Below are 13,864 nucleotides of genomic sequence, written 5' to 3'. Positions count from 1 at the left end.
ATGCAGACCCAGAGAAAGACTTTCGTTTTGTTTACATCAGGGTCCCCCATTTTCAATTCATAATGACATTTATGACATACATGACATACAGATATACATCATGACATTTATGACATACATGACATACAGATATACAGTACTGTTACATTTGTGACATACAAGATATGCAAATATACAGTACTGTTAAACAGAGATCCTAACAGAAAATATATATACGAGGGGGAGGAAACTGTACATTGGGAGGGGGTGGGTGGGTGGGAGGGGGTGTTTGGACATTTACGGGGGCCAGTTTAGAATTGCAGCCTCTCGTAGGTGCTCTTTGATCCCATTATACCATTCTGAATAATGTTTTCGCGAGATGATTTCCAGAATGTATTGATTTCATAGAATGTGTGAAATAGGCCTATGATTAAAAACAATTAAAATACATTAAACTGGTCAAATAAATGCTTTTGAAATTTAAAATAATAGACCTAAAATGCTGATAATAAATCATATTAATTCCAATTAATGGAAGAACAAATATAAATGTAAGGGAGTAGGGATCAATAAGCTTAGCTTCCCTCTACTCCTTTTTTGGACATGTCTGCTAACCAAACACATTGCTCTTGACCTTTTGTTTATAATTCCTTATTTTTTTTAATGTTTTTTATGTTTTTCTTTTAATGTTTTTTTTTATTTGTTGCTATGATTGTTTGGTTTGACGGAACAAGATATCGTGAGTTGTTTGGAGAAATATGGAGAATAACAAAAATAAACGTTTTCATTCATTCATATTCAGCCTATGGATTTCCTATACTGCACGACACCTGTTTGAGCTGCGAGATGAGGCGCGCTTGTTTCTGATGGAGAATGCGTCCGAGATCGCTGCCCACCTCCGATGCCGACTAGATATCAATTGAGGGGGAATACGCACAGCTATACCTACATATTCGAAAAAAAACATTATCTGCACTGACTTATATAAAAAATAAGTACAGATCACGTCTGAATGAATGTGGAGGATGATCTCCGAGTCGCTGTCTCCAAAATTAAACCCAGACTATGCCCATCCATCTCATTAGGTGAGTTGAACATTATAGCCTTCTAAATGAAACACGCTATATGTATTCATTTTATGGTTGTTTGATTATTGTGTTATTTTGTGTAGTTATTGTCCGTGTTAAAAGCCTCCAATGCATATGAGTGCGTGTGAACGTTTGCATGTTTCAACCACCTCATAATAGTGGGGGTCGCGGCTCTCTGACACCGTTATTTCGGGGGTCGCGGCCTGAAAACTTTACGAACGATGTATTTATTATATTACATGATACCTAAGCGCATACAGTACATATATCCTCATAAGTATCTATTAATTCGTATCAATTAGATATACTCTTTATCTTTGGGCTTGTTTTTGTATACTTATTCTGAAAGAGTTGAAATAATTATTTTCGCTAGCAAGATCTCATTCGATTATTAAGTTAAATGCATAATCTATAGGCACATTTAAATAAATATAATCTGATTTATTGGGGTAATGAGGGATTTAAAATGTGCCTATAGATTATGCATTTAACTTGTCTGCGAGGCTATTGAGCCGTACTGTATTGTACCCATTCTGCAATCTTGTTAATAAAGTTTTAAATCAATCAATCAATGCCATTAGAAAATCAGGATTTCTGCGATCGACACCTGCTGTCTTTTCAGGTCAGGCGGCCGCGCGCAATTATCCTGAGTATCAAGTCTGGTTCGAATTAACGAGACTGAATCAGCGTTCGAGGAACAAGGAAAGCCCGGATTCAAACATCGGGTTAATTGAAATTTGGATAATGGGACTTTTGATCGACTTAGTTGAACCAGGTACGGGGAATAGGGGTCTCACACCTGAGACCTGTAACATATACAGTGAAATGCAGGGGGTCTTGCCCGCAATGATTGTGCAATAATACAATAATAAGAATAGGATGAGAATAAGACATTTGTGCAATAATACAAGTAATAAGAATAAGACATAACAGGTATACTGTATGTACATAAAGTTTACAAAAAGCATGGTAAGACACGCTAAGGTCCTGCGATAGTGCAATACACTGTTAGCTACGGATGAGGCACCGGGTCTTATGTACACTACTATACAATGCTATACTATACAATCTAAATCTACAGTTATACTATGTGTCTTTATGCTAGCTTGCTATATCCATCTGTTTACTATACAAGAACCACTCCCGTTCTTGTTTTTAAAGTGACCTTTCATTGTGTAAAGTGACCGTTGAGTGTGAGCGTGTGCAGCATGTGTGTGTGTGTGTGTTCATGCTAAAGTGACTGCTAGTGTGTGAGCGTATACAGTGTGTGTGTTGTGTGCAGTGTTGGGAAAGTTCACTTTCTACATGAACTAGTTCAGTTCACAGTTCACAATTTTTAAAATGAACTAGTTCAGTTCATAGTTCATAATTCAAAAATTTGAACTAAAGTTCATGGTTTCAAAAAAGAACTAATTTATAGTTTATAGTTCTTTTTTTTAAATTGTTATAGTTCTTTTTTCAATACGTTGCTGGCTGCGAGCTATTATTTGTAAAAATGATTGAACCACAGACAGCAATCGGAATACTGGCATTTGCATTTTTCATTTGTCATATATGTGTGCTGATGAATTGAAAATGGGGGACCCTGATGTAAACAAGACGAAAGTCTTTCTCTGGTCTGCATCCTCTTAACAATTGTGTGTATTGAGCTGTACTGTATTGTACCCATTCTGCAATCTGTTAATAAAGTTTTCAATCAATCAATCAAGTTCAAGTTTCAAGTTTCTTTAATAGTTGTCATACAGAAGTACAGAATACTTTTATACAAAATGCTTCTTACTGTTACGCTCCAGAGACTGTGCAAGACAAGATAAGTATGAAATAAAATAACATAGTAAAATTAGAAGTAAAAAAAAATGAGGTCACAGTGTTCAGTTTAGACATATGTACAATGTTCGATGCAGAAGACGTAACTGAGTTACCATACAATATACAATACTGTGCAGTGTACTAATATACAATACTATATAGTGCAAGGCAGAAATGGTACGAGGTGCAATTTAGGTACAATTCACAGTAGGTGTACGAGTTGTAGTGCAAATCCTTTATCAATAAATATAAAGTGTAAAGTGTGTTTGTGTGATCTAAAGTGTGGAGAGTGGGTGCTGCAGTGTGTTGTTTGTTTGAGTGAGTGTGTGCGTGTGGGTGTGTGTGCTGTGTGCATTTGATGGTTGTTGCATAGTGTTTATTGTTCGTTTAGCAGCCTGATGGCCTGGGGATAGAAGCTTCTTCTGAGTCTTTCTGTGCTCGCCTTAAGACTCCGGTATCGCTTGCCTGACCGCAGCAGTTCAAAGAGGCAGTTGTTTGGGTGGCTCGAGTCCTTAATAATTCTCTTAGCCTTCCCCTTGCACCGCTTGTTGTAAATGTTCTGGAGGGTGGGAAGCCCCCCTCCAATTGTGCGTTCGGCTGAACGTGTCACTCTTTGTAGTCTGCTACGGTCTTGTGCAGTGCTATTCCCAAACCAGGAGGTGATGTTGCCGGTCAGGATGCTCTCTATTGTACATGAGTAGAAGTTCCTAAGGATCTTCTGACTGACTTGGAACTTCCTTAGGTGCCTGAGGAAGTAGAGGCGTTGTCGTGCCTTCTTCACAACACTGTCAATGTGTGTGGTCCATGTCAAGTCCTCGGATATGTGGGCTCCGAGGTACTTGAAACTGTTCACTCTCTCAACCGGTGCCCCGTCGATGCTGAGGGGGCTGTAGTCCTTGACCCCCGACCTCCTGAAGTCCACAATCATCTCTTTTGTTTTGCTGACGTTCAGGGAGAGGCAGTTCTCCTGACACCACTGTGACAGGTTCTCTACCTCTTCCAGGTAGGCCCTTTCGTCGTTGGCAGAGATCAGGCCCACCACTACTGTGTCATCAGCAAATTTGATGATGGTGTTGTTGTTCCGCTGTGCTACGCAGTCATGTGTGTACAGGGAGTAGAGGAGGGGGCACAGAACACAGCCCTGGGGGGCCCCTATGTTGAGCGTGATGGATGAGGAGGTGCAGTTGCCGGCTCTTACCACCTGGGGTCTGCCCGTCAGGAAGTCCAAGACCCACTGGCAGAGGTCATAGTTCAAGCCCAGGTCCCTGAGCTTGGCTATGAGTTTGGAGGGGACTATGGTATTGAATGCTGAGCTGTAGTCGATGAACAGCATTCTCACATAGTTCCCCTGCCTCTTGTCCAGGTGTGATGCTGCTGTGTGCAGCACATGGGCTATGGCGTCCTCCGTGGACCTGTTGGGGCGATATGCAAATTGCAGAGGGTCCAGGTTGATGGGGAGGGAGGAACAGATGTAGCCCTTCACTAGCTTCTCAAAGCACTTCATGGCTATGGAGGTGAGGGCTACAGGGCGGTAGTCGTTGAGGCAAGCGGGCGTAGATTTTTTGGGTACAGGGATGATGGTGGACTTCTTCAGACAGGTGGGGATGGCAGCCTGTTCCAAGGACAGGTTGAAGATGTCAGTGAATACCGGGGCCAGTTGGTCGGCACAGACTTTTAGGACGCGGCCGGGGATGCCGTCCGGTCCTGCTGCCTTCCTGATATTCACTTTTTTAAAGATCCGTCTCACCTCATGCTCTGTTACCCTGAACACTGAGTCTCCATCAGCAGACCCCCCCCCCCCCTCCCCCATTGCCGTGGTTTGTAGGCTGGTGTTGTTATTCACAGCCTCAAACCTCGCATAGAAGGAATTGAGATCATTTGCTAAGGAGATGTCACTGTTCAGTTTGAGGGGGGTGCCTTTGTAATCTGTCATTGTTCTGAGGCCCTGCCACATGCCTCTAGAGTCAGCCTACAGACATAGTCAAGCACCGTTTCAGTGTATTCGTTAATATTGGCTGTGTTATCACGGAATACACTCCAGTCTGTGCATTCAAGTGCAGCTTGGAGTGACTCCTCTGACGTCACGGTCCAACGTTTAACCTCTCGCGAGACCACCGGCGTTCGCTTGAGACTTTGTTTGTACTTTGGCAAAAGAAAAATGGCGGCGTGATCGGACTTCCTGAATGGACTAAGAGCCTGTGACTTATACCCATTCTTAAATTGCGAGTATACATGGTCTAATATGTTCTCGCCTCTGGTGGGACAGGTCACATGCTGATAGAAATTCGGCAACACCTTTTTAAGACGCGCGCTGTTGAAATCGCCCAGAACCAAAATGGCAGCGTCAACATTAGCTGTCTGGAGTTTGTTTACCTCGTCGTGAAGTTTTGAAAGTGCGACCCCAGTGTTCGCGTGTGGTGGAATGTACACTCCGATGAGGATGATGGACGTTAACTCTCTTGGGAGGAACATTTTATCGTGATAAACTCCAGGTCTGGGGAGCAGTGGTTAGACAGTTCCTTTGCGTTGCCTACATCGCACCACTCCTTGTTTATCATGAAGGCAATGCCGCCTCCTTTCTTCTTTAGTGACTCTTCTGCCGTCCGGTCCTTGCGGAGGACGAAGAAGTGGTCTGCCGGTTCTATTGCGTGATTCGGGACATCTGGACTCAGCCAAGTTTCTGTGAAACAGAGGACGTTACAATCCCGAATGTCCCTCTGGAATTGGATCCGTGCTCTGATGTCGTCCAGTTTATTCCCTATCGATTGCACATTGGCCAACAATATGCTGGGCAATGTGGTTCTGTGTCGTTTGGACCTCAGTCTGTTCCGGACTCCGGCTCTCTTCCCTCTTCGTCGTGGCGTCTCCTGGCTTTGGCCATGGCCACAACAAAGGATCTCCGCTGGCCATTGTTGTTGTTCGGCAATCCGATCCAGAGAGCAATCCAATCGGTAAGTTTTCTTTAATCCAATGTCAATGATTGACTGACGGTCATACACGTATAATGCACCAACAGTAGGTGCAAATAAAACTCTTAATACTATAAAAATTAACAAAAGAAAGCACAGTCTCGACGGAGCGATCAGAGAGGCAGCCGTTCGTTGCGGCGCCATGGTGTCAATCAATCATGCATTTCCATAACGCTTTGCTGTCGCCCATTCAGTCCACACTAGTAGCAGCTGCAGCTTTCATCTCTACAGTATATTTTCAAAAACATGAGGAAAAACTTTGCTTGAATTGTCTTTATTATGAAAACAAAAACGTTTGCTTATTCTCAATGTGCCGTTTAAACTTTAAGGTTTGCTGTCGATGTTGTCGATGCGCGGACTTGCTTCTTCAAAACGAGTGGACAAAGTTTATAGACAAACGTTAGATTTTTTCCGTCTGAGTCAGTACTGACTTTAACGTTAAACTCTTTTAAATGCTCATACGCCGACATCGTAGAGGTAGAGTCTGACTCTGAGCGAGTGCTGCTCTCGACCTGCTGCTGCTCTCGGCTTCTGCTCGCAGATTCCGCTGTTCCGGTCTGGTCTGTTGTTGTGATGAGTCTGATGACGTAGCCAGGGGGTGACAGGCGCATTGCCAGATCGGGTGGTTTTCCGCATACTTTTGTAGCCTGTTTACTAGGGATGCACGGAATGGGAAATTCTTGACCGAAACCGATACCGAAAATAGGAAACAGTTGGCCGAAAACCGAAAGCTGAAAGGCCGAAAATGATTCATAGAATAGAATTTTTTTTACCAATGTTGTTCAGCTACCTGATTATGGAAAAATATATGATTATGGCAAAACTTAACTTAAATAATAAATAATAACTATTATGGGTCTTTTTGTATCACAAACACTACTGTATTTGCAAATCTGGTATGTCATAAATGTATAGATGTAGCAGTACTGTCTATCTGTATGTCATGTATGTCATATATGTCCTGATTAATTGAAAATGGGGGACCCTGATGTAAACAAGACGAAAGTCTTTCTCTGGTCTGCATCCCCTTAACAATTGTGTGTATTGAGCTGTACTGTATTGTACCCATTCTGCAATCTGTTAATAAAGTTTTCAATCAATCAATCAATCAGAGAGAGAGAGAGAGAGAGAGAGAGGGAGAGAGAAAGAGAGAGAGAGAGAGAGAGAGAGAGAGAGAGAGAGAGAGAGAGAGAGAGAGAGAGAGAGAGAGAGAGAGAGAGAGAGAGAGGCGGACATCTGTGCTCTACTGAGCGCACCTTTCTAGTCCCCAGATGACTTTGGCACAGTAGACGCGCGACAGACAGCGTCAATGTGAGAAACACAATCCCTCCCCCTCTCGCTCTGAATAATATGCATATTAGATCACTCAGTGATTAACCGCAACGGGCATATAGTAAATAAGGATAAAGTATGTTAAAGACGCATTTATTGGACTCATTGCGCGCAGAGTTTACATAGAAACAGCGCGACTCCCGAGGAGATGCATTGCTCCCGAGTCCCAAGAGGAGTATCACGCAGGATACCACCTTCAGACAGGTGGGCGTTTTGATGACATCATCACAACAACACGCGTTAGGTTACAGGTTGCTTCTGTTTCTGTGATATATTTTCGGTGAAAAAACTCTTTCGGCCGAAAGCCGAAAGGCCATTTTTGGCAATTTTCGGCCGAAAACTTTCGGTGGCCGAATTTTCGGTGCATCCCTACTGTTACGAAGGATCAGATTAAACCGAATATATATATTTATTGATTGATATATATTGCATAGGATTTGTATATCGTCTGATATCCCTTGTGTATTCTTTGTACATATACACGGAATATCCCTTTAACCTAGTACAGACCATAATATTCGTTCTCCTATTGGACAGCGGTCCCTTAGGCGCCACTGCCATACCCCCAAGGTCTAGTTCAAAGTCACCGCCAAAGACATGCCTGGACATGAACGGCTCTGCGCAAGAATACGAGACAGGAATAAGGCTGGTACTAGTTTGTTCGCCTAACATATAAATATGGCGCAGGTGAATACAGAAGTAGTTCGAGTTACCCAAGTGAAGCCTCACCCACGATACAACGTGCGGTGAAGTAGGGCCCGTTTGGCCCCAAATAGAGCATTGAGACCGCGTGCAAATTGATAGTTGAAGTATCAGAGTTTAACGCTGTACCGTCGAGTTCGACCTATTCTATTAATTCAGTAATAGTCTATTTATGTATAGTGTATCGTGCGGCTACCGTTCTACAGTGACCAGCATCACCAACGTTTCCTCGTACCAGCTAGTGTGCTTATCCAGGCTGGGCAGCTTACCCTGGCGCCTTCACCCGAGGACATGCACACTGGATAACCTACCCGACGACTGCATAGCCCTTTTCGGCTGGATTATATTTGCTTTGGTCCTGTAACTGATGGAGCGGAGAATCGTCTACACCCACAATTGTGTGGGATTTACCCTGTGAGGAGCAACGTCGAGCCCGCCTCTAGGACGCCCGAGGCTGGCTAGCTTTCTTCAATGTGGAGCTGCATACCGGAGAATAGCTGTTATTCGTCTGCGGATCAAGAGATTATTGCACCGTCTCCTGTACTTGGAGTCTCCCTATTCTTCGTTGACCCAGACCCTTCGTTACCGACAAATCCTCTCCCCTTGCTGGCCTACAACCGGAGGGACCCTACTATTATCTCCCGCTGCCTTACTAGTGTACCATAGATATAATTCCTAAGATACAGGTGGTATTCATTATCTCCTGCGTAATATGCCAATGGACTTACGCTCTTGACTTACTCACGCACATTCTTCGCCTTATAAGCGCGACTCTAAGTAAAGTAATGTAACATATTATTATTGCTGTTAATAAATATTATTCTACCTAAGATTTGTGTGGAACCGTGTCATTGTGGAGGTGTTCATCTCATATACCTGTGTACTGTATGGCCAGTAGTAATGTACATAAGACAGTAGTGGTTTAATGATACCATACTTATTTAATACAGTCAGGGAATTGTACCCCTCAGTTACAATTGGTCCTTCGAGCCGGATGGTAACTAGTGTAATATTAATAATATTAATATTGACATGGCCAATGATGAACACTCCACAAAAGGTTCTCCTAAAATAGATCGCCCGCAGCGCAGACGGCAACCACCTCATTACCTAGAGGACTACGCTGCCAGTATACTACCTAGCTTTCTACAGACGTTAAACGCGGAAAAAGCGGATAGTAAAAGTATGCCAAACCCTACCGAACAGGCGACCCCGACAGTAGAGACCCTAGTGGGTTCTAACGTAACTGAACAAGCTCACGGGGGGGACCAGGAGGGACTAGACATGACTTTACCCCCCGCCAACGTCAACGAGGTAGTCCCCGGAGAGCTCCAGGATAAAGAAAGCCCTCCCGGGACAGAACCCGACCCACCACCAGAAGAGACGCGCACCCAGGAGACTGACCTCCTCGGTACGCGACCGGAGAACGGATCTCCAACGAGTACTACCAGAAGCCGATCACCTACATCAGCGTCTTCCCCCAACGAGGCGGACAAGATGCTGGCGCAGGCTTTCATCGCCACCCTGGCAGCCTCAACCGAACGCGATCGGCTCCAAGCACAGATGCTTAGCGAGCGCGAACATTCTTCCATGGAACAAGAACGCTTCCACGCGAAACTCCAAGCGCAAGCCCTTAGTGAACGCGAACACTCTGGGATCGAGCGAGAGCGCTTCCAGGCGCAGCAACGGAGTGATGAAGACCGAATACGCCTAGAGACTAGACGCCTCCAGACGGAAGAGAATATGGAAAGAGACCGCGCCGAAGCCCAGCGCGCCGTCGCCGACGCACAGCGCGGAGCCGCCAATGCACAGCGCGACGAAGACCAAGCCCAACGCGAAGCAGAGCGCGACCTCGCTCACATCAAGCGCGAAGCCGAGCGCGACCGATTACAAGCGCAGATAATGGAGCAACTGATTGCCAGGGTAACCCCCACTCCTTCCGCACGGAGCTCCAGGGCCTCGTCAAGACAAGGGTCTAGGGCACCCTCCCCTACCCGATCAAGCGACCCTGAGCCCGGCCAACAGAGAGAGCCTATACCCCTCTCCGAACCCCTTCCCCGACCGGTCCAGGCGAGACCCAGCAACAGGGAAGAACCGGCCTATGCCGCGGAGAGGCAAAATAGACGATTACAGGATCTAGATGACCTGGCAGAGGAAGAAGAAGAGGGAGAGGAGGAAGGTCAAGCCCAACAGCAGCATCGTACTCCACAGGACCAGGAGGTCCAGTACAGCCCAGACTTTACCCCCGCGGCTCTGCGCTACAGACCCCCGACTCAATTCACGGGTGAGCTTGACGCAAGACCAGCCCCGAGGAACAGCACCTGGGTAAGAGGAGACTCGCCTAGGAGGCCTCTCCTCCAACGCTCACCGATGTGCCAGCCATCCATGGCATCGTACCTTGGCACACCGACGTTCCCGGACTTCACACACGAGAACAGAGCACAGTACACAGAATTACGAATGAGCTTAGAGACAATGATGTCCGATGTAACAGATGAACCGTACAAGTATGCTATCCTACTCAAGCACCTGAAGGTGCCCAGAGCGCACAATATAGCGCTGGCATATTCTACCTCTACTACCCCATACACAGCGGCTCTAGCAGCCCTCGACCAACATTATGGACGCATATGGGACTACGTAATACAAGAGATAAGGAATATTGACCGCCTACCCCCAGCCACAGACAATCGCTCACTAGATGACCTGTCTATCAAGGTACAATCCCTGGTAGGGATGCTGGGGGCACAAAAGGAAAAGGGTATGCACGAACTGTACGCAAACTCTAATGTTGAGAGGATATTAGAGAAGCTCCCGCCCGCCCGACAAGAGCGCTTCAGGCGGCAAAGAGACCACCGTGATCCTAACGGTCCCGAGCCATCCCTCCTAGACCTAGCCGACTTCCTGGCGAGAGAAGTCAACAGCCTACGGTTGGATACGTTCGTGCGGAGCACACCAAGCTCCAGAGAGGGACCGAGGAGAGCAAACGATGGCCGCAGGCTGGTGACCGTCATGCACCAAGCCGAATCAGTACCGAGCAGCAAGAACCACAGTACCCCCTCGATGAAAGAGAAGTGGAAGATTGTATGCCCGTACTGCGAAAAGGAACACTGGCTGTCACACTGTGACACGTTCAAGAAGATGACCGCCGACGAGGTGAGTCAATGGATAAAGTCCAACCGACGCTGTTACCGATATGCGCGCAGTCACATGACAGCCGAGTGCCGCTTAAAGAAGAGGTGTAGTCGGTGTGACGGAGCCCACTTGGACGTTTTACATGACAGTAACAGAAGAAAGCCTGCACCCTCAAGCAGCACAAAGGCAAGTGTTATGTACATTGACCCCGCCAGCAGCGGGGGCGCCCGGGTGCTCTTGAAGGTGGTCCGCTTAACACTGAGTTACGAGAACAATGTCATGGACACCTACGCCGTCCTTGACGACGGGTCAGAGAAGACCCTTCTCCTCGCATCCGCTGCGGCCCAGCTGGGGCTGCGGGGGAGCGAAGACACAATGACGATTCGGACAATAAGAAGAGACCTGAAGACGATCAAGGGCGAGAACGTCTCCTTCACTATCGCAGCAAGCGGGCAGCCAGAGAGACGGTATAGGATCACTAACGCTTTCACCAGCCAAAACATAGGCCTGTCGCAGTACACCTACCCCATCGCCAAGCTGATGGATAAATATGTGCACCTGCGTCAACTACCTATACCGCTCATAGACGGTGCCACCCCGACCCTGCTGATAGGATCTGACCATGCACACCTCATCGTCCCGATGGACCGGGTCCACACAGGGCCCAGAGGCTGTCCAGCAGCAGTCGAGACTCGCTTAGGATGGACACTACAAGGCCCCCTCGCTAGGTCTCCCAACCGAACAGCAGCCACTAGCTGCCTCCACTCCAGAGTGACAGAAGAAGACACCACCCTCCTACAGCACGTCGAGAGGCTATGGACACTAGAGACAATACCCTTTAAGAACGAAAGGAAACACATTCGTTCCAAGGAAGACATTTATGCCATAGCCCTCCTCGAGCGGGGGACAAAGAGAGTCAAAGTCAACGGAGTGATGAGATACGCAACTCCACTCCTGAGGCGAGAGGGTATGCCTACCTTCCACGCCCCAAAAGAAGCGACGGAGCGGTATCTATCGAACACAGAGCGGCGCCTAGCCAGAGACCCCGCTCAAGCTACTGTGTACCGCGCTGAGATTGACAAGCTAATCACAGCGGGACACATAAAGAAAATTGACATTAAAGAGGCCGATCAGACGACCGAATCATGGTACGTGCCGCACCACAAAGTCCACCACAATGGCAAGGATCGTATTGTGTTTAACTGCAGCTACCAGATCGGATCACAAAATCTGAATAAAGAACTCTTGCCCGGCCCAACACTCGGCCCCTCGCTACTAGGCGTGTTGCTACGTTTCCGCCAAGACAAGGTGGCCATCAGCGGCGACATCAAAGGGATGTTCCTGCAGGTGCGACTAGTGGAAGAGGACAAGCCCCTGCTGCGGTTCTTATGGAGAGAGAGGATCGGGGATGAGCAACCATCCATCTATCAATGGGAAGTCCTCCCTTTCGGAACCACATGCAGCCCATGCTGTGCTACGTTCGCACTGCAAAAACACGTCGCAGAATACCCAGCAGCTGATGAAGAGGTCCGACAAAGTGTAGGAAATAGTTTCTACGTGGACAACTGTCTGCAAAGCGTCTCGACGCCAGAAGAAGCAGAGGCCCTCCTACTCAAGCTCCGCGCCTCCCTGATCAAAGGCGGCTTTGATCTCCGGCAGTGGGCCAGCAGCGACCCTCAAGTATTGCGCAGCCTCTCCCCAGAGGACAAGGCAGCAAGCAGCGAGACCTGGATGGCGACCATCCCAGGAGAAGCCCAAGAAATGACATTAGGACTAGTCTGGCGCTTCAAAACAGACTCGCTCCATTATAAACACACACCCTTGACCAAGGAGCAGGGAAGGTCGACTTCACTACCGACCACAAGACGGAGTGTATACAGAACACTCGCCAGACAATATGACCCGTTGGGATGTATCCTACCTTACACCACCAGGGCAAAGATGATTGTGCGAGCGCTATGGGACAAGGACCAGGGCTGGGACGACCCCATAACCGAACACCTTGCCTCCACATGGAGAGAGTGGGAGACAGAACTCAGCTCGCTCCCAGGTGTCAACATACGCCGCAGCTACTTCCCACCCACAGTGAGGCCAGAGACGTGCCAGATGGACCTGCACGTCTTCAGCGACGCCTCCGAAGTAGCCTACGGTTCGGTGGCTTACTTGCGGGCCCGAGAGGAGGGAGGAGAAATACATACTGCCTTCATCCTGGCCCGCTCAAGAATAGCCCCCCGCAAGCAACAATCTATCCCGCGTCTAGAGCTCTGCGCAGCCCTAGCAGGAGCACAACTCGCCACGTTAATCCAACGTGAACTCACCATCCCGGTGCATAGAACAATCCTGTGGTCAGACTCCATGACCGTACTCACATGGATCCAGTCCGATTTGTGCAGATACAAGGTCTTCGTGGGAGTCAGAATCACAGAAATACAAGAGTTAACAGAAGCAGCATGCTGGAGGTATGTGGACACAAAACAGAACCCAGCTGACGTCATCACCCGGGGAATGTCCCTGGATGACCTCACCCGTCACAATCTCTATAGTGACGGGCCCGAGTTCCTCAAGCTCCCGGAAGAAGAGTGGCCTACACCCACCCCACGGGAGGCGAGTGAAGAGGAGGCAGAGAAGAAGAAATCTATGTTCTGTGGGTTGACACACACACTCGTCCCCACAGATCCCAACATAGACGACTGCCTCACCCTTGAGAGTGCGCAGTTAAAGACATTCCTGTGGCACCACCCAGAGGTTCCGCCCACTACTGACATTACTGCAGCTAACTACGAAGAAGCAGAACTCCTTCTGCTACAGCGAGCCCAAAGAGACTCGTTCCCCGACGAGCTAGACTGTCTG

This window comes from Notolepis coatsorum (assembly GCF_963971535.1).
Source record: "Notolepis coatsorum genome assembly, chromosome: 3".
NCBI lineage: Eukaryota > Metazoa > Chordata > Actinopteri > Aulopiformes > Paralepididae > Notolepis > Notolepis coatsorum.
The sequence above is the reverse complement of the archived record's forward strand: the minus strand, read 5'-3'. Positions refer to the sequence as shown.